Source organism: Hemicordylus capensis, chromosome 2 (assembly GCF_027244095.1).
Source record: "Hemicordylus capensis ecotype Gifberg chromosome 2, rHemCap1.1.pri, whole genome shotgun sequence".
Taxonomy (NCBI): Eukaryota; Metazoa; Chordata; class Lepidosauria; order Squamata; family Cordylidae; genus Hemicordylus; species Hemicordylus capensis.
Window position 1 is genome coordinate 258065819 of NC_069658.1, and position 22316 is coordinate 258088134.

General features: G+C 46.4%; 1 long non-coding RNA gene across 4 annotated transcripts; it reads right to left on the reverse strand.

Annotated features, from left to right (window-relative positions):
- Window positions 1-1406: 1406 nt before the first annotated feature.
- On the reverse strand, window positions 1407-18418 carry LOC128342493 (uncharacterized). Of its 4 annotated transcripts, XR_008315017.1 has the most exons (5): window positions 18309-18413; window positions 16444-16516; window positions 14499-14594; window positions 3993-4087; window positions 1407-1585 (listed from the first exon to the last, which is right to left on the reverse strand). It is a non-coding gene; the product is annotated as an uncharacterized LOC128342493 (long non-coding RNA). The 4 variants fall into 4 exon arrangements; XR_008315016.1 differs by lacking the exon at window positions 16444-16516 and having other exon boundaries at window positions 18309-18418; XR_008315015.1 differs by lacking the exons at window positions 16444-16516; window positions 18309-18413 and adding an exon at window positions 16146-16321.
- Between the last annotated feature and the right edge of the window lie 3898 nt (window positions 18419-22316).

A 22316-nucleotide genomic window follows, 5' to 3' on the forward strand; every position in this document is an offset into this window, starting at 1 on the left:
GCAAGGTGGCGGCAGTAGTGGGCCAGGCTGCGACCTGTGGGCAGTAATGGACTAGGCTGCGACCCGTGGCAGCAGTAGTGGGCCAGGCCACGGCAGCGGGCCAAGCCGCAGCGGCGGCGGCGGGAGAATTGGCTGGCCGGGAAGCTGCAGGCATGGAGAAAGTAGTGGGCCAAGCAGTGGGTCCGGCCCGGCCGCTGAGGCGAGGAGGCGGAGGCGGTGGGCCCGGATGCCAGGCGGTGCCTGGCCGCCGCCGCAGCACTCTGCCAGGCTGGAGACTGGGGCGGGGGGAGAGGGGCGGCAGATCCGGCCCAGCGCTGAGTCAAGGGGAGGAGGCAACGGCGGCCCTGCCGGAGACTGGGGCACGGTGGGGGGGAGAGGTTGCCAGCCCCAAAAAACCAGCCGAGGGGCGAGGAGGCGGCAGCGGTGGTGGGCCCCGATACTAGGGCTGGGGAGGGGAGAGGTGGCCAGCCCCAAAGAGGCGGGCAACAAAGACTGTCAAGCAGCTTTCGGGGGGCCCAACAGGCAGCGGAGGCGGCTCTCGGCGGGCCCGACAGGTGGCGGCACTTGGCCCGCTGGCTGCGGCAGCACTTGGCCCGCTAGCAGCGGCGGCCGCACTTGGCCCGCTGGTGGCAGCCACACTCAGCACTCAGCCCCGCTGGAGACTGCGGGGGGGGGGGAGAGGTAGCCGGCCCCCAAGAGCGCACAGATGCTCTGTGAGGGGTCGGCTTGTAATTTTTAAAAGCCCATGAAAATCCACAAAGGAAGCTGGACAATTTGGGGGTTGGGGGGCATTGCTGGAGAGCACTGTACTCCTTTTATTTCTGCTTCACTCCCATATTTTTCATAATTTGGGGCAATTTTTTTTTTAATTTTTTTATTTTTTTGCACAAGCACCTAATCCCCAGATTCCCATAGATTTAAGGTTTTGTTATTCACAGTTTTTGTATTCATGGTTGTAGGAAAGAATGGAACCCCTGCATATAACAAAGGCCTCCTGTATTTAAAATAGAAAACTGGTGAGTGCTTCCATTTTCAAATGGGTTAGTTGGAGCAGGGAAAGGGGGGCCACAGAAAGGGTTTCCTTAAGGAAAGTAGGCTTAAAAAAGGCTTGCATTGCACACATTTGCATGCAATGTGGTTTGTTCCTTTATTTCCATAATATCACCTACTACCTTTCTACTCTTTAAATTACTGTAAAAGGCACAGGAAGAGGGCCAGTAAAAAAAACAGATTGGCAAACCTCCGACAAAATCACTTTGTGATGTCACTTACACCCCCAATCACCCATCTATCTATTTGTGACTTTCCAAGTCAGTTCGGTGCTGTGGCTCTTTTCCAGGATGTACCAGTGAGAATTCCTGTTTTCACAGCAAGAAAGAAAGAAAAAACCAAAGAAGAAAAGAAGGTTCAAAAGTTCCAAATAAGTTTTATTCTCCTTTAGGATGTTGTGTACTCATATTATGGATGTCTTTGTCAATATGGAAATGGCCAGGTTGGTTTTTGGATCATCCAAGAATGCACTGTTCCTTCCCATGTTAGTCATTCTTATCTGGTTTGGGTGCCTCAAAAGGGTGCTCGATCATGTCTGAAGAAGAAACACAGATGTACATGTGGTTTAGGTGAAAGAATTATGCCAGTGTTCTTCATTGCAAGCTCTGGGAGCCAATGACTGCTCCCATCAAACCTAAGTATGGTTCTCTGACTAATTGTGAAGCCAAATACCCTGTGTGGCCCACCTGCCCCTCCCACCACCGTGTAGAGGCGATTCCCACTGAACAGTACTATGCTTTGCAAGCACTAGTGGAGCTTCTTTAAAGAAAAGTGGGCTCTCTTATGCCTCAGCATCATCTTAAAATGAGCACACAGTACTCTGGGAAGTGTAGGACTTTACTTTCCCTATAGCTCTATGAGGAAAGCATTGGAAAGGACTACACTTCCCAGCATTCCATGTGCACCTTCTAAGATTGTCCGTGCTTCACAGGGCTCCACTTCTCTTAAAGAGCCCTCCCCCTCATGGCACTAGAAAAATTGCAGGACTGTGGGGAAGTCAGCAAGGTGTGAAATGGCTCTTCTATTGGAGGTTTCTTTTGCAAAGTGGCCCCACTTCAGAAATAGTGAAGACCACTGCATTACAGGCTTGAAAGAGCCTCTTGAATTTAAGAGTGGGTTTGCGGCCAAACCTCTCTGGAAGTGAGAGAAGTCTAGCTGGTTATAGGAGAGACCGGCAACCCTACTGCCTAGTCCTTATGCGCCAGCCACAGGGGCATATCTAGGGTGGGGCAGGCAGGGCAAGTGCCCTGGGCGCCACTTGAAGGGGGGCGCCATTTTTTAAAATTAATTAAAAAAAAAAAAAAAGGCTGCTGAAAACAAAATGGCCACTGTGCATGCTCAAATGGCCTCTGTGAGGCCCTAGGCCATGCCAGGCCTCACAGAGGCCATTTGAGCATGCACGGTGGCCATTTTGTTTTCAACAGCCATTTTTAAAAAAAAATTAAATGGCCACCGCACATGCTCAAATGGTCCCTGTAAGGCCCTAGAGGCCAGCGGGGGGGGGGAGGGAACCTTTGCAGACACCCCCCCCATGGTTTTTAGGAAACCCCCCCAAAGGGGCTACAGGTAATTTTTTTTAAAAAATTAATATAATATAAGTCACTGTACACATATTCAGATATGTGACATATGTGACCTTCAGACTTGTATTTTTCAGCTGATATCATGGTAAAGTTATCTGAAAGATGAGTGCCAGATGTTTGGACAGGGGGCACAATTTCAGTGCTTGCCCTAGGCGCTATTTTTCCTAGATACGCCTCTGGCCAGCCAACACCTTTTTCTTTTCCTTCCCCTCCCCATTCATCAAGCTGCAGATTTATCACTGGCTTCATGTCTATTTCACACTCCACTCCCTGTTGCAAACCCAACCAGTTTCCCCTCATTTGTCACAGAATCACAGATCTGGAGGAGAGTAAACTGATCATGAGCTCCTAGGAGGAGGTATAGTTTATTGGCAGAGCACCTGAAGGTCACAGCATACAGGTGGTTCCAATTTCAATCCCTGCCATTTCCAGGTAGGGCTGGGAAAGTCCTCTGCTTGAAATTCTGGAAAGTCATTACCAATCAGCGTCTGCTTAGGTGTAATATACTATACTATATACTAGGTGTAATATACCGCTCTGGGCTCCTTGGAGGAAGAGCAGGATATAAATGTAATAATTGGGAAGGACTCGATGTCTGGATAAAACAAACCAGTCAATAACACCTGTCTGACTGTGTAAACAAGAAGAAATAATAATTATATATATATATATATATATATATATATATATATATATATATATATATATATATATGAAATTCACTGCACCAGCACTTAAGCAGGATAACCTGTGCAGATCCTGTCCAATTGTGAGTGTCAGCATAACAATACTTGCTGATCAAGAACTAGCTCCTGTCTACCTATTTCTATAGGTTCATAGTAAACTGTAAATTGAGAGCCAGTCTGGTGTCTTGGACAGATCAGGGAGACATTGCTTTAAAATTGCCACTTGGCCAGAAAGCTCCCTGGGTGTCCTTGGACAAGTCACTCTCTCTCAGCCTCAGCTACCTCCAGTGAAGTATTCATATGTGGTATGGCCACACCTCTAGAGTGGCCTACCACTTCTAAGAACACAGAGCTGAGAGTAAGCCACACTGAACACAATACGACCTACTTAGAAGGTCCACAGTAAGCATACACAGGATTACACTGTAAGTATTAGATTGCAGTGTTTTAGGCCACATGTCACGTCTGATCTAAGCACCTAATATATTTGTAAGCAAGATGCCCAGGTGACATATTTGTAAATTGTTCCAAGTTATTTGTTCTCATATAAAGGCTGAACAAATCCTTGTATGTCTGCCGGAAGAAAGATGATGTTAATTGTAAATGATTTTGTCAGAAGTATATTGAGGCCAGTCTATATTCCAAGGCCTCCTCTATCTCCCTGCTCCATTACCTTTTGTTGCTTTGAGGATGCTCCTCAAAAGGTTAAACACGGCGTTCAGTGCATTGACAGCACACTCACACACCATGGTAGCTTGCTGTGTTCACCTGCATGGAGAAATTGGGATGAAAGATGTCACAGTGGCTCCAGGATAACTGAGGAAATGCCTGTTGCATCATAAACTCTGTAGAATTGGTTACTCCTTATAGTGCTCCTCCTTTGCCCAACATGCAGCGTTTGAGCTCCTGGAGCTTCCCCCCATGATTTCAGCTTCATGCCTGGAAAAGCATCACCTGATTTATTTCTGCATTTTTATTTTTTTTAAAAAATTAACATATTTGTGTACCGCCCACTACAAAGTCTCTAGGTGGTTTACATGCTGGAATTCTGTTAAAGGCATAGAAGCAGAGTGATTAGAAAAGTTGGCAGTGTTATTTTACAGAATCATAGAATTTTAAAGTTGGAAAGGATCTTGGCAATCTTCTAGTCCAACTCTCTGTGCAGTTGATGGCTGTTCAAGTTCAGCTTCTATTAGTAAATCACTAGCAAAGGAGAGTCCATCAGTATGGGAGGCAGACTGTCCAACAGCTCTTAGAAAATCCTTCTGATGACTAGCCTGAATTATCTTCCTTGTAATCTCAACCCACTGGGTTTTAATCCTGTCTTCAGGAGTAAAAGAGAACAAGTCTGCTCCTTCTTCAGATATTTGAAGATGGTTATCGTATCTCCTCCCTTTTGGCTGTTCTTTGTTGAGCACACTCAGCTTCTCTAACCTTGCATCATAGGACTTCCAGATCCTAATTCCAGTTTATCAGTGTGTGCTCTGAGAGGAAGGCAAGAGAGGCACTCAGGTCAGAGAGCTCTCATCAGCTTCTGAAAAGACCATCAGTGACTTGAGACAACACTGCTTTTTGAATCTTTTGTAACATGTTTATTTTTAACCCTGTAAGCTGCAATCAATCCAGAATTTTCACTCGAGGCACAAATGACCAGGCTCAAACTATCATACTTTGGACACATTATCAATCAGTTTCCTTGAGAAGTCCATAATGCTGGGGAAAGTTGGAGGAAAGAGAAGATGAGGATGACCAGCACCAAGGCGGATGGACTCGATCACAGCAGTAATGAAAGCAAAAGGCCAAGTTGACGACAGATCATTCCGGATAGAATCTATCTATGTGGTCGCTAAGAGTCGATGCCGAATTGACAGCACTTAATCAATCAGTCAATCAAGATGTATTGGGAGCCTTACTCATGGCAGAAATGTGGTACAGGTGGACCTCATTACCTGCAGTTTCCAACAGTTTCCATGGATAATAAAACCTTTCATGGTAATGAAACATTTAAAGGATAACGAAAACTGCAAAGCAGTTTCTTTCACCTCCTCCAGTATGTTTTCTAAACATATTTTAAAATGAAAATGATTTGACCGCTCCTATTGCTCTTGTCCGAACCCTTTTCAGAAGTGCCACTGCCTTCTGAGAGGAGGGTACCAGTGACTGGGGAGAGGGCTTTCTGGGCTGTGGCGCTCTGCTGCTCGCCTTCCCTCTAGGGGAGGGTGGCGGGGGCAACTTGCCTGATGACTACATTATTGCCCTTTGGGTGCCAGGAAAAGGCGTTTTAACTCTCCTAGGCCTTTTAGAACCAATTGTTTGTAATGCAGTTTTAATCACTGTTTTCTGTGCTGTTTTAGTTTTTCTTGTTATTTTTAACCATTCTTGAATGTCACTTTGCATGTTTTATTCTTTTGAAAAGCAGCCTTGACATGTCTTGAAGAAATAAATGAACTCAAAGTGCAGATCCATAGAGTGTGGCACACCACTGCAGGCCAGTTCAGATGGCCAACCTCCCCCACCCACCTCGGTGGCATCCAGGAGCCTTCCCTGGTCTTATGACCCAGCAGCCCAGATGGGATGGAAGTACCACCTGCATGAATCAGAGGCACTAAGTGGAGCTGAGACACATGGCAGTTGTGACCTGTGCAATTACAAGGCACTGCAGTTATGCAAATCATGGAAGCTGTGTGTCTAGCCCTCACAAGGAGATACTAATCTCTACTATTAGAACCTCCATGCATTCGTGGCTGGGTCACCAACCTTCTGGCAGTCTCACACTCTACTAGGGGTGTGGTGATGGGAAGAATTTGAGGGAGGACTAGGCCTCACTTAGAGCAACTGCTGAGGAAAACTGCATTTCCTAATAAGGGGGAAAGCCCAGGGAAATCAAAACAAAAAGACCAGTCCTGAGAACTGGGTGGGAACTACACACACAGACACCAGGGCGCTTTCCAAATTATCCACTCAACAGGGGCAAAATGCTTCTGTTCAGGCAAATCCTATTCACAACGTAAATAGCAAAATGCCTAGCAGGGAAAGAAGTCTCACAAAAACTAAAAAAAACCAAACACAGCAAATTTTTAATGCCAGATATACGACGTTATAGCACTATATCACAGCGATTAAATTCGAAACAAGGCATTGGGAATACGAATGGCACCCTACTGTCAGCGTAGGGACTGCGGTGTCACTCACAACACAGGAAGTGTGGAAGCACACTTCAGAGATTTGTGGTGACCCCATTGCAGGGTCTAATCTGGAAAGTGCCCAGCAGAAGAAGAGAAAGCTTTGTTTTGTTGTTTGTTCTGGCTGAGAAGCTGCTGGGGGGAAATGAGAAGCCACAGCCAGGGAGGCTGAGACAGGAAGATCCCTGCCTGTGAGTAATAAAATAGGGACAAGTTCAGATAGACATATGAGGGAAGTTATTTTCCTTTATTGTATTGCTTGAATCTGAGTTGCCTGGTTAATGAAAACTCTCTCTCTTACAAATTGCTATATGAAGAGACAATGAGGCTATTCACACGACCACTCGAAAGTGGGCTAAGGGAGCCCAGCCTGCTTTTGAGTGGCAGTGGGAACCACCGGGAGCTGCTTAAGTCCTCCCCCTTAAAAGGTTAGTGGAGTGAGTGCTCTGCTAACCCCATTTTTGTGATTGTGAGTCACCATAGCTCGGCTCCACGGTGCGGCGACTCATAAGGAGACCCCTGACCAGAAGGTTCCAACAAGCCTCCTAGCCTTGGGGGTCTCCCCAGAATGCCCCACGTACTTCCTGTGGGGCATCCTGGGACTTCTGCCGGCTGGGAGGCCTCCGATCCCCGCTGCCTCTACTGGCTCCATGATGGAGCTGGTAGTTGTGTGGGCGGCCGATATTGCCACCCAGGGCTAGCCTGCGGGTCATCTGTGGGGAAAGCAGGCTTGAGCTGCTCTCCCCGCAGAACCCAGTAAAGCTCTAAAAACTGATCGTGTGTAGAACCTCACTTTGTTCTTATTGCATACTCTTGTTTTTCTTTTACTCTAATAATAAACCCTTGTTGGTGAAGTGTTACTCTTCATTTTGGGTCTGCCTTAGTCACATGCCTCTGGAGGCCTAGGAATGCTCAGCCCCTGCTAGAGAGGGTTTTTTTGCCATAAGTTCCCCCTAGGAAACTTATATGGAGAGAGTGGTTTGTCCCACTCTAAAATAAAGTGGATGGTGGCAGCCTACTCTGAATCCCTTACAGTCAAGGATTCACCCCAGTGAACGTCCCACTCCCCAGCTCTGGTAGGAGCAGCTATGACAAAGGGTCATTCTCTGGAGGAAGCCAGTCATATGACATCTATCTTGTATGCGAGGCCAAAGCATACAGGGAAATGGGAAATGATACTATAGGTGGAGGTGGTGTCCAGGAGTGCTTTCTATCAGCTTCAGCTAGTTTTTCAACTGCACCCTTTCCTGGAAGACAGTGACCTTAAGATAGTGGTGCACATGCTGGAAACCCCCAAGCTTGCAATGCACTTGATGTGGGGCTGCATTTGTATGTAGTCCAGAAGCTGCAATTGGTGCAGAATGCTGCTGACAGATAGGTCTCCAGGATGTCCCGAAGGCTCCAGGGTATTTTCCAGATTACACACTGGAACATATTCACACTGTATCCTCTAAGTGCCCCTCCATATTGCCTGTGTTTCCACATCGGTGTCGCTGCGTTGTAAGCGGGGTGTGTTCACATTGCCTATACCTTGATTCGAATTTTAATGATGCGTTTTTGCCCTACAACATTGTAAATGCGCTGCAGGAAAGCAGCTGTATTTTTCCGTTGTAAGGAGCCTTGCCCGACATTTTATTCATTGTAGCATTTTGCAGTGTGGACAGTTCTCCCCTCCCCACCCAATTCCTCTGTCCCTTCACCTCCAGGAGAGAAGCAGGCAGGGAGAAATCTTGGCACCCCACACCTCCCTCCTCCTCCACTTGCTTCCAACATAACCGGGGCTTCTCAGCACAGAAGGGTAGGGTAGGGAGGAGATTGGAAGCGTTTTATTATTATTTTCCCATGGGGTTCTTTTGTGCATTCCCCTTTTAATTTGCTACTTGGGCCAGAGACTCATACAAGTACAGCTGAGCAGATTTCTGAATCTTTCTTGTGCACTTTTCTTGTGCACTTTTTACTTTCTTGTGCACTTTTTACTGAAGAGAAAGCCCATTGAACTAAATCATTTACTTCTGTGCAATCCCACTTGCTTAAGTGCTTCCCCATCTCTTATAACTTTTAAAAAGGCAGTCAAGACACATTTGTTCACTCAGGCTTTTAATTAAATACTGAGGCGGGTCTCACAGTCAGTGAGACCCGCTTTTGCCGAAACTGCGGGGAGAGCCGGCTAAGCCTGCTCTCCCCACAGATGATCGCTCTGGAGCCCTGGGCAGCCGGATTGGCCGCCCACACGATTGCCGGCTCCGTGACGGAGCTGGCGGGGGCTGGGGCCACGTGGCCCCCGGAAGCCCCAGTATGCCCTGCACGAGCGCGCAGGGCATACTGGGGAGACCCCTGGAGCCGGGAGGCAGCTTTTCACCTCCCCTCCGGGGGTCTACTCACAAGTAGCTGCGGTGCAGAGCCACACCGCGGCTACTCACAACCAGATAGCCCAGGTTTGTGGAGCACTCGCTCCGCAAATCCAAGCTAAGCAGAGGGGTACTTGAGCGGGTTAACCGCTCAAGAACTACTGGGCTCGCAGCCAAGCCCAGTGGTTCTGAAGATCGGCAAAAATAGGGCTAGCGGAGGCTAGCCTGATTTTTGCTGATCGTCAATATGTTAAATAAATCAATAATACATACTACAAGGCAAAGGGCAGGGAGAGAGAGCAGTCACTTACTTAAAAGGAAACCCATTGAACTGAATCATGATTCATTTACTTCTGTGAATCCCACAGCCCTCACAGGAGGAGCGGTCCCCTCTCCTCCTCCTCTTCCCTCCTATTTATTTATTTCTCTGGAGGCGGGCCATAGGGGCGGCGCTATCATTGGGTGAACTGGTTCAAAGAACCCGGGCCGCACCCAATTAGGGGCCGTGCTTCGCGGCCCTGACACCCCACCCCCGCGTCTGACATCAGACGCGGGGGTGCTAGTTTAGCTCCCGAGTGGGGGCCGCGCGGCCCCTTTGGGAGCTAAACTGAGGCTGGTGCTGCGTTCACAGCGCAGCCAAGAGCAGCTCTTCCCTGCAGGGCAGAGACGCTCCTGGCTGCTCTGCGAAAGCAGTGGCAGCTTTAGTTTAACTCCTGAAGGGGCTGAGCGGCCCCTTTGGGAGTTAAACTCCAACTCCCGAACGGAGCCTCAAGGCTCCGTCCCCCGTATCTGACGTCAGACATGGGGTGTGTGGCTAGCCCCACATCTGACATCAGGTGCAGGGGGCGGGGTCAGTGGGGCGGCTGCACGCGGGCTGCCGGCAGTCCCGCTCCACTGCTGGCGGGCCACCACCGCCATCCTCCCTCCTCAGGAGAAGGCCCGGCAGGAGGGAAGCAGCAAAGGCGATGGCGGAGAGGAGAAAGCTGCAAGGCTCCCTAGCACTAGTGAAGCTCTGCCAGGGGCAGGCCCATCCTTAGGGTGGGCCTCAGCCCAGGCCTGGCATTTGGAGGGGCCCACAGTGGTAGTGCTGTGATGGCGGTACAAGCGGTGAGCAGCCTGCCTCACTGAGAGGTGAAGGGCCTGCTCTGAACAGCAAGGCTGCCCACATGACCGCCTTGGGTCTGTGTGTGTGGGGGGGGGGGGGGGTAGCGGCAGCCAGTGAGTGGCTCTTCTTGGCGAGGCTGCCCGCATGCCCACCTTGGCTCTGTGGGGGGAGCAGCGGCAGCAAACAGCCTGCTCCCCTCTGCGAGGCTGCCCACGTGCCCACCTCAGCTGGAGGGTGGGGGAAGCTGAGGGGCTGCTGGTCACCACCACCGATGTGGAAGAGAATGCCCACCCCGGCATGCCAGTGCGTGCCAGTTCCTATCTTCCCCTTCCAGGCTCACCACAGGATTTCCTTTCGCTCCCCCATTTAAAAAAGAACTTTTTAAAAAATCACTTCACACGCATTCCACGACTCCATTGGCCCAAATGCATTTCAAGAAGAATATAGACACCCTTGCCTGGGAAATACATTTCTGGGGATGGAAAATATGAATGGCCACCAGCTTACAACGAAGCATTAAAAACCCCTTTACTCTCGTTTTGAAACCATTACACTATTCCATCACAATTTGCAACACATTAACTATTTATTTATTTATTTATTTATTTATTTATTTATTTATTTATTTATTACATTTATTACATTTATAAACCGCCCCATCCAGAGGCTCTGGGAGGTGTACAATTAACCCTTGCAAATCTCATAGTCTGGAAAAACCCTGGGTTTAAAAGAACTACACTGGCTACCAATAGGTTTCTGGACAAAATACAAAGTGCTAGTTATTACCTATAAAACCCTTAACAGCTTGGGCCCAGAGTATTTAAGAGAACGCCTTCTTCATTATGATGGCTGGATGCACCTGGATGGCTTTAAGAAGGGTTTGGATAACTTCATGGAGAAGAGGTCTGTCAACAGCTACTAGTCTGAGGGCTATAGGCCACCTCCAACCTCAAAGGCAGGATGCCTCTGAGTACCAGTTGCAGGGGAGTAACAGCAGGAGAGAGGGCATGCCCTCAACTCCTGCCTGTGGCTTCCAGCAGCATCTGGTGGGCCACTGTGTGAAACAGGATGCTGGACTAGATGGGCCTTGGGCCTGATCCAGCAGGGCTGTTCTTATGTTCTTATTATGAACCCTGCCACCTATTAAGGTCTTTAGGGGAGGTTTGTCTTTCGTCTGGTGGCAACTCAAAGGCAAGCCTTTTATCTGTAGTTGCCCCAGGGCTGTGGAATGCACTTCCTGCTGGGATTAGAGCTGCTGCATCCCTGTTAGCTTTTAGGAAACAACTAAAGACACATTTCTTCAGCCATGCTTTTTAGCTGTCTGGTAGTTTTAATGGGTATTTTTAATTGGATTCTTTATGTTTTAATTGTTAAATTTTCTTGATTTCTTTTATTGCTGTAAACCACCTAGAGACTTTGGTAGAGGGCGGTAGACAAATATACTAACTAACTAACTAACTAATATTCTTACTAACTAACCCCTTCACAAATGGTGCCACAGAAGTGCAATCCAAAATTACATCTCCTGTTTCTCAGACTTATGTTCACCTTCAGATCTACACTTGATCTTAGCCAAAAGGTGTTCCATGGGTGCTCCTCCTCCTCCTCCTTCCTGTTTACAGTCCTATCATTTGTGTCATGAGGCCTGATTATGTTAATTAACACTGGAATCTGATACCTATGCTCTGATTATCTGGCCAGGTATCTCCAGGTAAATTTTTCACACACCCATTATTTTAGATATTCTGTTTCTAGTGATAACATCCATGCTCTTTGCACAGGAAGCAGCAATTTATTTATTTATTTATTTATTTGATTTCGATACCGCCCTTCCAAAAATGGCTGGGGGCGGTTTACACAGAGAAATAACAAATAAATAAGATGTATCCTTGTCTCCAAAGGGCTTACAATCTGAAAAGAAACACGAGATAGACACCAGCAACAGTCACTGGAGTACTGAATTAATCATTAAATTCTTACTGAAATAGCGTCAGAGGGAAATGCAAGATTTACCCCAAGTGTAAAGAAGAGCCTGGCTATGCTTTATACTCAACCATCAAGAATTCTGAAGGTAGAGAAAGCTAGAGGGGACTGCATTCATACGCAGAGCGAAGGTACAGCAACTAAATGCCTTTCTCCATCACTGTTTATTTCCCCTGAGCTCTCTCCTTAGTGCAAGGGTTCACAGACTTTAGATGCTGTTGTACTACAGATCCCATAATCCCCTGCCACAATGGCCATTGTGGGATTTGTTGTAGTATCACCACATCTAAAGAACCACGTTTGAGAACCACTACCTTAGTGGCTAATTTTCCCTACTCCTACCACTCCCTAAAGAAAAGCAGATGCTAAGAAGAGAGAGAAGTTTGGGATTATTTGAATGGGGAAATGGACATGAAAGGATTAACTCCCTTCCCCACTCCACCCCTAATCCTTTATTCCAGATCACAGCCCCCTTAACTACCTTACAATTTTAAAAATCTGTGAGAAGGAATATATTGATCCTCAGACACTAGAATTGACATTTTCTATCTTGATCCCCCATCTATCCCCACAGATTTCTGAGGCACCTGTGGCACCAGGAAGAACTAGAAACTGTAAACTTCCCAGCTGCCCAAGAGAGGAGATGGCCTGTGTCCATCCCCCTGTCTCCCCGCTAGAGAAAAATATGAGGAAGCACACTGACTGAGGGGTAGGTATTTCTCTTGGTAGTCACCACGGAACATTTGAGGAGCAGCAGCTGAACTGCTACAGTCCACAGCAGTGGCAGCAGTAACACATGAGCCCTGTGGAATGAACATTTCCCATCATTGTCCTCCCATCATAGGAGGAGAGCTGGTCTTGTTGTAGCTGGCATGAATGGCCCCTTTTGCAAAGCAGGGTCTGCCCTGGTTTGCATTTGGATGGGAGACTACATGTGTGTGCTGTGAGATATTCCCTTTAGGGGATAGGGCCATAGTTCAGTGGAAGAGCATCTGCATGCCTGCATGCCAGTGATCTCAGGTTCCCTTCCTGGAATCTCCAGGAGAGACTTCTGCCTGTAGCCTTGGAGGGTCACTGTTAGTCAGTGTAGACAATACTGAGATAGCTGGACCAATGGTCTGACTCACTATAATGCAGCTCCCTATGTTCCTATATCCAGTGACAGCTTTTTGTCAATCACCGTCGCTTTTTTAAAAAAATTGGCTAACAGGATGTGCAGTCAACCACCTTCATAATGGTCCACCCCGGGGCTGCTGCAGACCTCAAAGACATAATAAGATGCTTAATACATGGTAAACATTCTGGCTGTCATGATGTGCAGCCTGTCACCATTGTAATGTTCCCCACCCTGGGGCTGCTGCATGTCTGCCCATTATGTCAGCCAGAATGTTTGCCATATATAAATTGTCTTTTGTTAGCTGCCTTGAATGAGTGTTGTCAGCCAGAAGGCTGAGATATAGATCTATTAAATCAAAGAAACAATAATAAATAGATCGAAAGGTGCCAGCAGAACTCATGGTCCAGATGACTCTAGCAAGTGAGCCAATCCATCCACTCTGTGGAAGGCAAAATCACAGGAGTCAATAGCCCATCTGATCTGGAAACAACTTCCTTCTTAGTCCATTTTTCTTTCCCAGTATAATCTAAACCAGTGATTCTCAAACTTGGGTCCTCAGGTGTTATTGGACTTCAACTCCCATAATCCCCAACCAAAGGCCACTGAGGCTGGGGATTATGGGAGCTGAAGTCCAATAACACCTGAGGACCCAAGTTTGAGAATCCCTGATCTAAACTAATGTATCTATCACTGACAACTTGTACAGCAACCAGTCTCAGAATTAACAATAAAAACATTGAAGTGGTAGATAGCTTCTGCCTTTTAGGATCGACTGTCAACAGTAAAGGATCCAGCAGTCAAGAAATACACCGCAGACTAGTACTTGGTAGGGTTGCAATGAAGGCCTTGGAACGGATATTTAGATGCCGTGATGTGTCTACACCTACAAATATTAGAATCGTTCAGCCAATGGTTTTCCCCATGACACTCTATGGATGCGAAAGCTGGACTTTGAAGAAGCAAGATAGAAAAAGCATTGACGCTTTTGAACTTTGGTGCTGGAGAATACCATAGACAGCCAGGAAAACAAACAAATGGATCATAGAACAAATCCAGAATTTTCACTCGAGGCACAAATGACCAGGGTCAAACTATCATACTTCGGACACATTATGTGAAGATCCAGCTCCCTTGAGAAGTCCATAATGCTGGGGAAAGTTGGAGGAAAGAGAAGAAGAGGACAACCAGCAGCAAGGTGGATGGTCTCGATTACGACAGCAATGAATGCACCACTGAGAGACCTTAAAGGCCATGTTGAAGACAGATCATCCTGGAGAGAATCTATCTATGTGGTCGCTAAGAGTTGACACCAACTTGACGGCACTTTATCTATCCGTCTATCTGTCTATCTATCTATCAGCTAACACCTGCCTTGTTCAACTCTAAAACCAAAGCTGTCTTCTCCCCAATAATACTACTAGTGATCAAGAAAGTTGTAACTTACTGGATGGTGTTGTCGTCTGCTCTCCTGAATGTCTTCTCTGGTGATACCCTAGTCCTCTGAGACGGGTGGCTTATATACTCGGATCCCAGGTCCACCCTGCCAAGATTGAGTAGGTGGCTATCAATGAGGTGGTGGGTAGAATTAGAGGCTGAACTTCACAATGATTCTAATGACAGTTTGTTCTGCCCCAACCGATCTCTATCTCCTATAACTTGGTGACTCGTCTGGGTGGCTAAATTTGAGCAACTAGTATTAACTTTAGTCATGGTTCTTCAGGTAGCATTGGAATGTACTTCAGTGCTGCTCAAAGATCACATCTCCTGTGATCTTGTGGCTTGTGCAGGTGGCTGAATGTCAACCACTACCATTAACCATAATCATGGATTCTTTAGTTTGCATTGGAATGTACTCCTGTCCCACACAGTGATCTATAAATGTAATTAAGGATTGTTTTAGCCCATGAACCACCTAATGGCACAGCAGGGAAGCAACCTGAATAGAGAGCAGGAGGCTGTTGGTTCAAATCCCCACTGGTGTGTTTCCCAGAATATGGGAAACTCCTATACTGGGCAACAGTGATATAGGAAGGTGCTGAAAGGCATCATCTCATACTTCATGGCAGAAGGCAATGGTAAACCCCTCCTGTATTCTACCAAAGAAAACCACAGGGCTCTGTGGTCACCAGGAGTCGACACCAACTTGGCTGCACAACCTTTCCTTTCCTTTCCCTTCCGTTTTTAGGCCATACCAGGAAATGGGCAAAGAAGGTTGGCTGCAGTAATGAGTTGAGTTTGGTCCCAGGAAGCAAAAATATTGTAGCAATAGTCTTTGTACAACAGTTTTTAAGCAAGATCAATCTAGTAGCAGTTGGAATTTTAGCAGCAGTACTTTTACACATCTAGTCATTTTTAACTGGTTCCAGTGCCAGTTCCTGGGGAGAGAGGAAGGATGTAGAATGGGGTACCCGTCCCAGATATAAAAAAGAACTAGTTAGGGGACTGGGTTCACCATAAGAAAGCTAACTTTAAAACAAATGACAGGGAACTGTGATTTAAAATGTGGGACATTCTTATTAACTAAAGGTAGATGCTAACAAGCTATTTGAATATCTAGTTTTAATCAACAAGTATGATGCCATATCTGCATATTTTAAAGGTACAATCAAGGGAGTCTCTAAAGACTCTGTTCTCATTGCAGACTGGCAGCTAATGACCAGAAGATGGTGCTATGAAATTACACAATGGCCAATAATATTATCTGAACACCCAGTTGAAAAGCAGTACAAATTTCAGTTTTCTAATAGATTTATTTCTTTCAATCCAGAAACATCCTAGTGGTCCAAATTATGAATTAGTCACAAAATGGCAAAAGAAGTCTAACCTCTGAGAGGCCATATGTAAGGAAGTCTTTCACAGTCTTTTGGGGGAAGGAGGGGGGGTGTAGTGAAATCCCAAGAGACTGGACATAACCTGTATTTACAGAAACAAATTTTAAGCATGCAACAACATTTCACTGAGAGTCCCACCAACTGCATTTCATTAAATATGTAGAAGAGGGAATTCCAAAGGCTTGTTTTTAATGTATGGTTAACATACACTTGTATTCCCATGCTATATGTTACGTTCAACACAGTGGAAAGTTGCCTACCATATTTCAGAAATAAATAAATACCAGCAGCTTTTCTCCTCCTTGCATGTCAAGTTGTACTTGCTGAAAATCCTGTTTCCACTCAGCTCTTAAAGGCACACACACCTTTTTCCTTTTTTGCATTTGGTTATGCAAACCATAGGCTCCAAACGTAACAGCTGAGCTGAACCAGATGCATATCTATGCAGAGGTTCAAGAAGACTTAGTCTCAAGTAAGTGTGTATAGGAAGGATTGTTGCTAAAGACTTTGCTCTACAATAAACCTACAGAACAGCCAATGAAGTATTATTGAATTCACCTTGTCTGGCATGATCCGTGGCAGGACAGAGAAGATTTGGCTACTGCCATTATAATATTACTTTTTCTTCTTCCTTCACAGGGGGAAATGTTAATTACCTTTTTAAATTCTGGATTTCTGCAAGATTTGTTAATATAATTACTTTACTTTCTGTCTCTTTGTTAGGAGATTATTTCATTCCTTCTCTTTATTCATCCATCTTCATATTTGTCCAGGGGCGTATCTAGGGTAGGGCAGGCAGGGCACGTGCCCCGGGCGCAACTTGAAGGGGGGCACCATTCTATAATTTTTTTTTAAAATTAAAAATGGTCACCGAAAACAAAATGGCCACTGCACATGCTCAAATGGCCTCTGTTTTTAGCGGCTATTAAAAAAACCCCAACATTTTAAACAATGGCCATGACACAAGGCCCTAGAGGCCAGCGCGGGGAGGGAGAATCTTTGCAGACCCCCCCCCAGCCTTTAGGAAGCATCCCGAAGGGGCTACAGCTAAAAATAAAAATAATATAATATAATTCACTGTACACATATTTAGTTTGGAACTATGTACAGAGAATCAGGGCTTGTGAATACTGAGCTGAAGCTTATGAGCTAGGATTGTATTCATTTGCTCTTACTTTGCGACTTGTGATAAGTGAGTTAAATGTGATGTCTTAATAATATGGCTATTAATGGTGAGTTTGTCTTTGAATCAGTGTGAAATCCTTAGTATTAAGGCCCACTGGGAGTTTCTTGTTCTCTTTCTCTCATTTTAACTGTCTTTCTGAAATACTAGAATATATTCCAAGCAGTGACACAGTTTACTCTGCATATCCTTTAATTATTTTCAGAGTAGCTGGGAAAAGCCAAATTTTCCATTTATTTTTAAAACTTACATAATAGTGATGCTACAATGCATAGTAGAGAATTAGACAGGCACTTCTCTTTAGTTTTCCAAGTACACCTCCACATAGTCTTTGGGTATTTCATGAGCCCCAGCATACTGAAATTTGTAGTTTCCAGCATTTTTTGGTCTGGCTACATCCATTACTAAATAGTTTTTGAAATATGAAAAGGTTAACGAGCTTGACTTGTATTTTTCAGCTGATATTATGGTAAAGTTAACTGAAAGATGGGTGTCAGATGTTTGGACAGGGGGTGCAATTTCAGTGCTTTCCCTAGGCACTATTTTCCCTATATACGCCTCTGTATTTGTCATCCATATTTCTCTGCCAAGTATCAGAATTTCAGGATAAAACTTGTTTTTTTTAAAAAAATGTAACTTAGTGAGGAGAGTCTCATGATCAGTGAGACACTGCGGAGGGGATTCTGTGGGAAGAATGGGTTTAGCCCACTCTCCCCACAGACAATCAAGGCTGCAGCCCTGGGTGGCTGGATTGGCCGCCCACACAACTGCCGGTTCCGTCACAGAGTTGGTGGGGGCTGCAGAGATCAGGGGCTGTGTGGCCCCTGGAATTTCCAGGATGCCCCGCATCCTGGAGAGACCCCCAAGTCTAGGAGGCTGCTTGCAGCCTCCTGATGGGGGTCTCCTTGTATGTTGCTGCAGAGCGGAGCTGTGCCATGGCAATACACGATCGGAGAACCCGGGTTAGCGGAGCACTCGCTCCGCTAAGCTGGGCTAAGGGGAGGGGTATTTAAGTGGCTTACCCGCTTTGAGGAAACTGGGCTCGCCTGTGAGCCCGGTGGTTTCCACAGTCTGTGGAAAGTGGGCTAAGCTCCCTTAGCTCGCTTTCCACTGATCGTGAGAGTTGCCTCATGATCACAAGCAAGATTTTTACACCATTTTGAGATAGAACATATATTTAATGTTAATTTAATTGTGAAAGGAAACAATCCAAAATAGACTGTAATCTCCCCACTGTAACCTTTCTCTTTTGTTCTATTGGAACTTCCTTATTCATGCTTGTTGCTTCTGTCAATCAGTAGAATGCATCACTCTCCAACCAAATGAAGATGAAGCCTGGTTCCTCTTCCCTCCTCCTCCTCCTCCTCCCTCCTCCTCTGCCACTATCCCATTGCCATGGCAACACTAGGGGCCAAGTTAGAGGAATTTACGGTATGGTAACTAGGAGAGATGGTTGCTATGGCAACCTTTGGCTTGGAAGCAGAGATGAGATGGTTGCGCTCTAGGCCTCATTAAATGGGGAGGGGGCTAGGGAGGTTGGTTACTTGTCTCGAAGGAATCTTATACTGTTTACATTGGCACAACAACCAGAGATTCAACAGGTGAAGTTGCTGTTGCTGCAGCTATATGCTGAAGTGAGGCACCTCTGTTGGATTCTCATTTGTCATGCAACTATAAACAGTATAGGAGGATTTGCTGGAAAAGAGGTGGCAGGACTACCAACTCTTTTCCTGGGGACTTTTCCTGGGGACTCCGGAACTCTTTGAGAGAGGTTTCCTAGATTAAAAATAGGAGCTAGGAATCCAAGGATCTTTGAAAAAACAAGGTCATTGCTAAAACATGCCTGCCACTGCATCCCCTCCCTACTGTGTGGGCAGATGTGGCTCCTTGGAGATGGAAAATATGTGAAATCTTATTGACCTGGCAGGAGGGTCATCCCTGAGTGACAGAGACACAGCAAGCTCTATTAAGCCTTTGGCATAATGACTTCGATACCAGACAGGCCCCACATTAACTAAGCATATGCAACTAAAATAATGTCATATTCTTCCTCTGTTTCCCACTGCTTACAGGTCACCCCTCCTCCTCTGTTAACTCCTCTGGGTCTAATTTTAGACTGTAAGCTCCTCAGGATAGAGACTTGTCCTTGGCACAATAACAACAACAGTGTCAGGACTGACCGAAGCCGCCCTCTATGCCTGAGGCAAGGTGGGGGAAGTACATAAGAACAGCCCTGCTGGATTAGGCCCAAGGCCCATCTAGTCCAGCATCCTGTTCCACACAGTGGCCCACCAGATGCCTCTGAGAAGCCCACAGGCAAGAGCTGAGGCGGGCATGCCCTCCCTTCTGCTGTTGCTCCCCTGCAACTGGTATTGAGAGGCATTGTGCCTCCGAGGCTGGAGATGGCCCACAGTGACCAGACTAGTAGCCATTGTACTGACCACCACTCGTCCCCCGCCTTGTGCATGTAGACAGTGCTGATGATCATTCTTCCTTCCCTCTGAAGGGGTGCACTGCTTTCCCCATACCAGGCCAGAAGGAGGAGGAGCGGCAGTGGTGGTCATAGTTGCCACACCACTGGGTAAAGGAGGGCACCAGTTGGGAGGAGAAGAAAGGGAGAGAGAAACAGTGTTCATCCAGGCAGGGTGGAGAAGAAAGAGGTGGTGGCAATGGGTACACAGGTGAGGTGGTGGTGCTCCCCCCCTCCGCACTTTATTTATTTTTTATTAAAACATTTTTATACCACCCAAAACGTACATTTCTGGGTGGTTTACAACAGAATAAAAACAAAGTAAAACATTCGTTATAACAAAAATGGGGGACACACACACATTACAACAATTTAAAATATATATTTTAAAACAGCATTAAAACATTAAAACAACATTAATTAAAAGCCTAGGTGAAGAAATGTGTTTTTAAAGACTTTTAAAAAGCTGTCAGAGATGGGGAGGCTCTTATTTCACTAGGGAGCATATTCCAAAGTCTCGGGGCAGCAGCGGAGAAGGCCCGTCCCTGAGTGGCCACCAGATGAGCCGGTGGCAGCTGCAGACGAACCTCTCCAACAGATCTCAATGGGTGGTGGGGTTCGTGCAGAAGAAGGAGTTCCCTTAAATACCCAGGGCCCAAACTGTTTAGGGCTTTATAGGTTATAACCAACACCTTGTATTTTGCCCGAAAACAAATCGGCAGTCGGTGTAGCTCCTTCAATACAGGAGTTATATGGTGTCTCTGAGATGACCCAGAGGCCAGCCTGGCTGCTGCATTCTGGACCAGATGTAGTTTCCGGACTACGTACAAGGGCAGCCCCACATAGAGCGCATTACAGTAATCCAGTCTGGAGGTTACCAGCAGGTGTACCACTGTTTTGAGGTCATTCACCTCAAGAAATGGACTCAGCTGGTGTATCAGCCGAAGCTAATAGAAGGCACTTCTGGCCACCGCCTCAACCTGGGACACCAGGGAGAGGCTTGGATCCAGAAGCACCCCTAGACTGCGTACCTGTTCCTTCTGGGGAAGTGTGACCCCATCCAGAACAGGCAGATCAAAATCATCTCTCGAGTTCCGAACCCGGACAATTACCTCCGTCTTAGCTGGATTCAGTCTCAGTTTGTTATCCCTCATCCATCCCATCACCGACTCCAGGCAGGCATTTAAGGAGGTTATGCCCTCTCCCGATGATGCTGACATGGAGAAATAGATTTGGGTGTCATCAGCATACTGGTAGCACCCGGCACCAAATCTCCTGATGATCTTGCCCAGCGGTTTCATGTAGATATTAAACAAAATTGGAGACAATATAGAGCCCTGGGGAACACCATACAAAAGTTCAGATTTTGAAGAACAGCAATCTCCAAGGGACACCATCTGGAACCTGCCCGAGAGGTAGGAGCGGAACCACTGCAAAGCTGTGCCTCCAACTTCCAACCCCCTCAGAAGCTCCAGAAGGATACTATGGTCAATAGTATCAAAAGCCGCCGAGAGATCCAAAAGGACCAACAAAGTCACACTTCCTCTGTCAATTGCCAATTGGAGATCATCCATCAGGCCGACCAAAGCAGTCTCCACCCCATAGCCAGACCGAAAGCCAGTTTGAAATGGGTCAAGATAATCAGTTTCCTCCAAAACTGTCTGGAGCTGGGAGGCCACCACCCTCTCAATTACCTTGCCCAGCCACGGAAGGTTGGAGATAGGCCTGTAGTTGTTCAAGTCCAAGGGATCCAGGGTAGGCTTCTTCAGAAGCGGTCTAATAATCTGAAGTGGCCATCAAACCTCACGGGAGTACCAGCCCTCAACAGTGTGTGCAGTACTAGTTGAAACAAACACATGGATAAAGAAGGAGAGGAGAGCTGGTCTTGTGATAGCAAGCACGACTTGTTCCCATAGCTAAGCAGGGACTGCCCTGGTTGCATCTGAATGGGAGACTTGAAGTGTGAGCACTGCAAGATATTCCCCTCAAGGTATGAAGCTGCTCTGGGAAGAGCAGAAGGTTTCAAGTTCCCTCCCTGGCTTCTCCAAGATAGGGCTGAGAGAGATTCCTGCCTGCAACCTTGAAGAAGCCGCTGCCAGTCTGTGAAGACAATACTGAGCTAGATAGACCAATGGTTTGACTCGGTATATTGCAGTTTCCTATGTTCTTATGTTCCTAAAGAACTTAGAGGAACCCGTCACTAGATAATTAAGAGACTAAGGTTTATTTTAGACATGTGAACACTGAGAGTTATTTATTTTATTTTATTTTAGTAAAACTGGAGGAATTATTTGGCAGGTGTGAATGGATGTTGGGAGATATTCTACAATGAGTAGCTATAGAGGTGGACCTCGGTATCTGTGAGGGTTTTGTTCCCAGCTTCTACTGTGGATAATGAAACCGTAGATACTGAGGCATTAAGTCAATGGGGATGGGGGATTGGCGGTTTAGGTTCCTGCAGGCTGGGAAACCAACTGTGGTAAAAAATTGGTAAAAATGAGTGGGGGGCAGGGAATGCCAAGTAAAACGCCCTACCGTCTTCTATGGGCCTCCAGAAGTGCTCCCTAGAAGTCATCATTGTTCCATTGTTCCATGATTGTTCATAGATAAAGAGGGTTTTAAAAAACTAAATGAGTCACAAAATGGCTCCCTTTTACAAAATGGCGGCTGAAAATGACCTCTGAGGTCATTTCCGGCCACCACTACCCCGACCCATAGATATGGAAATTTAAGCCATTTTTGGCTTGTCTGCACATACATACACAAACCTTGGACAAT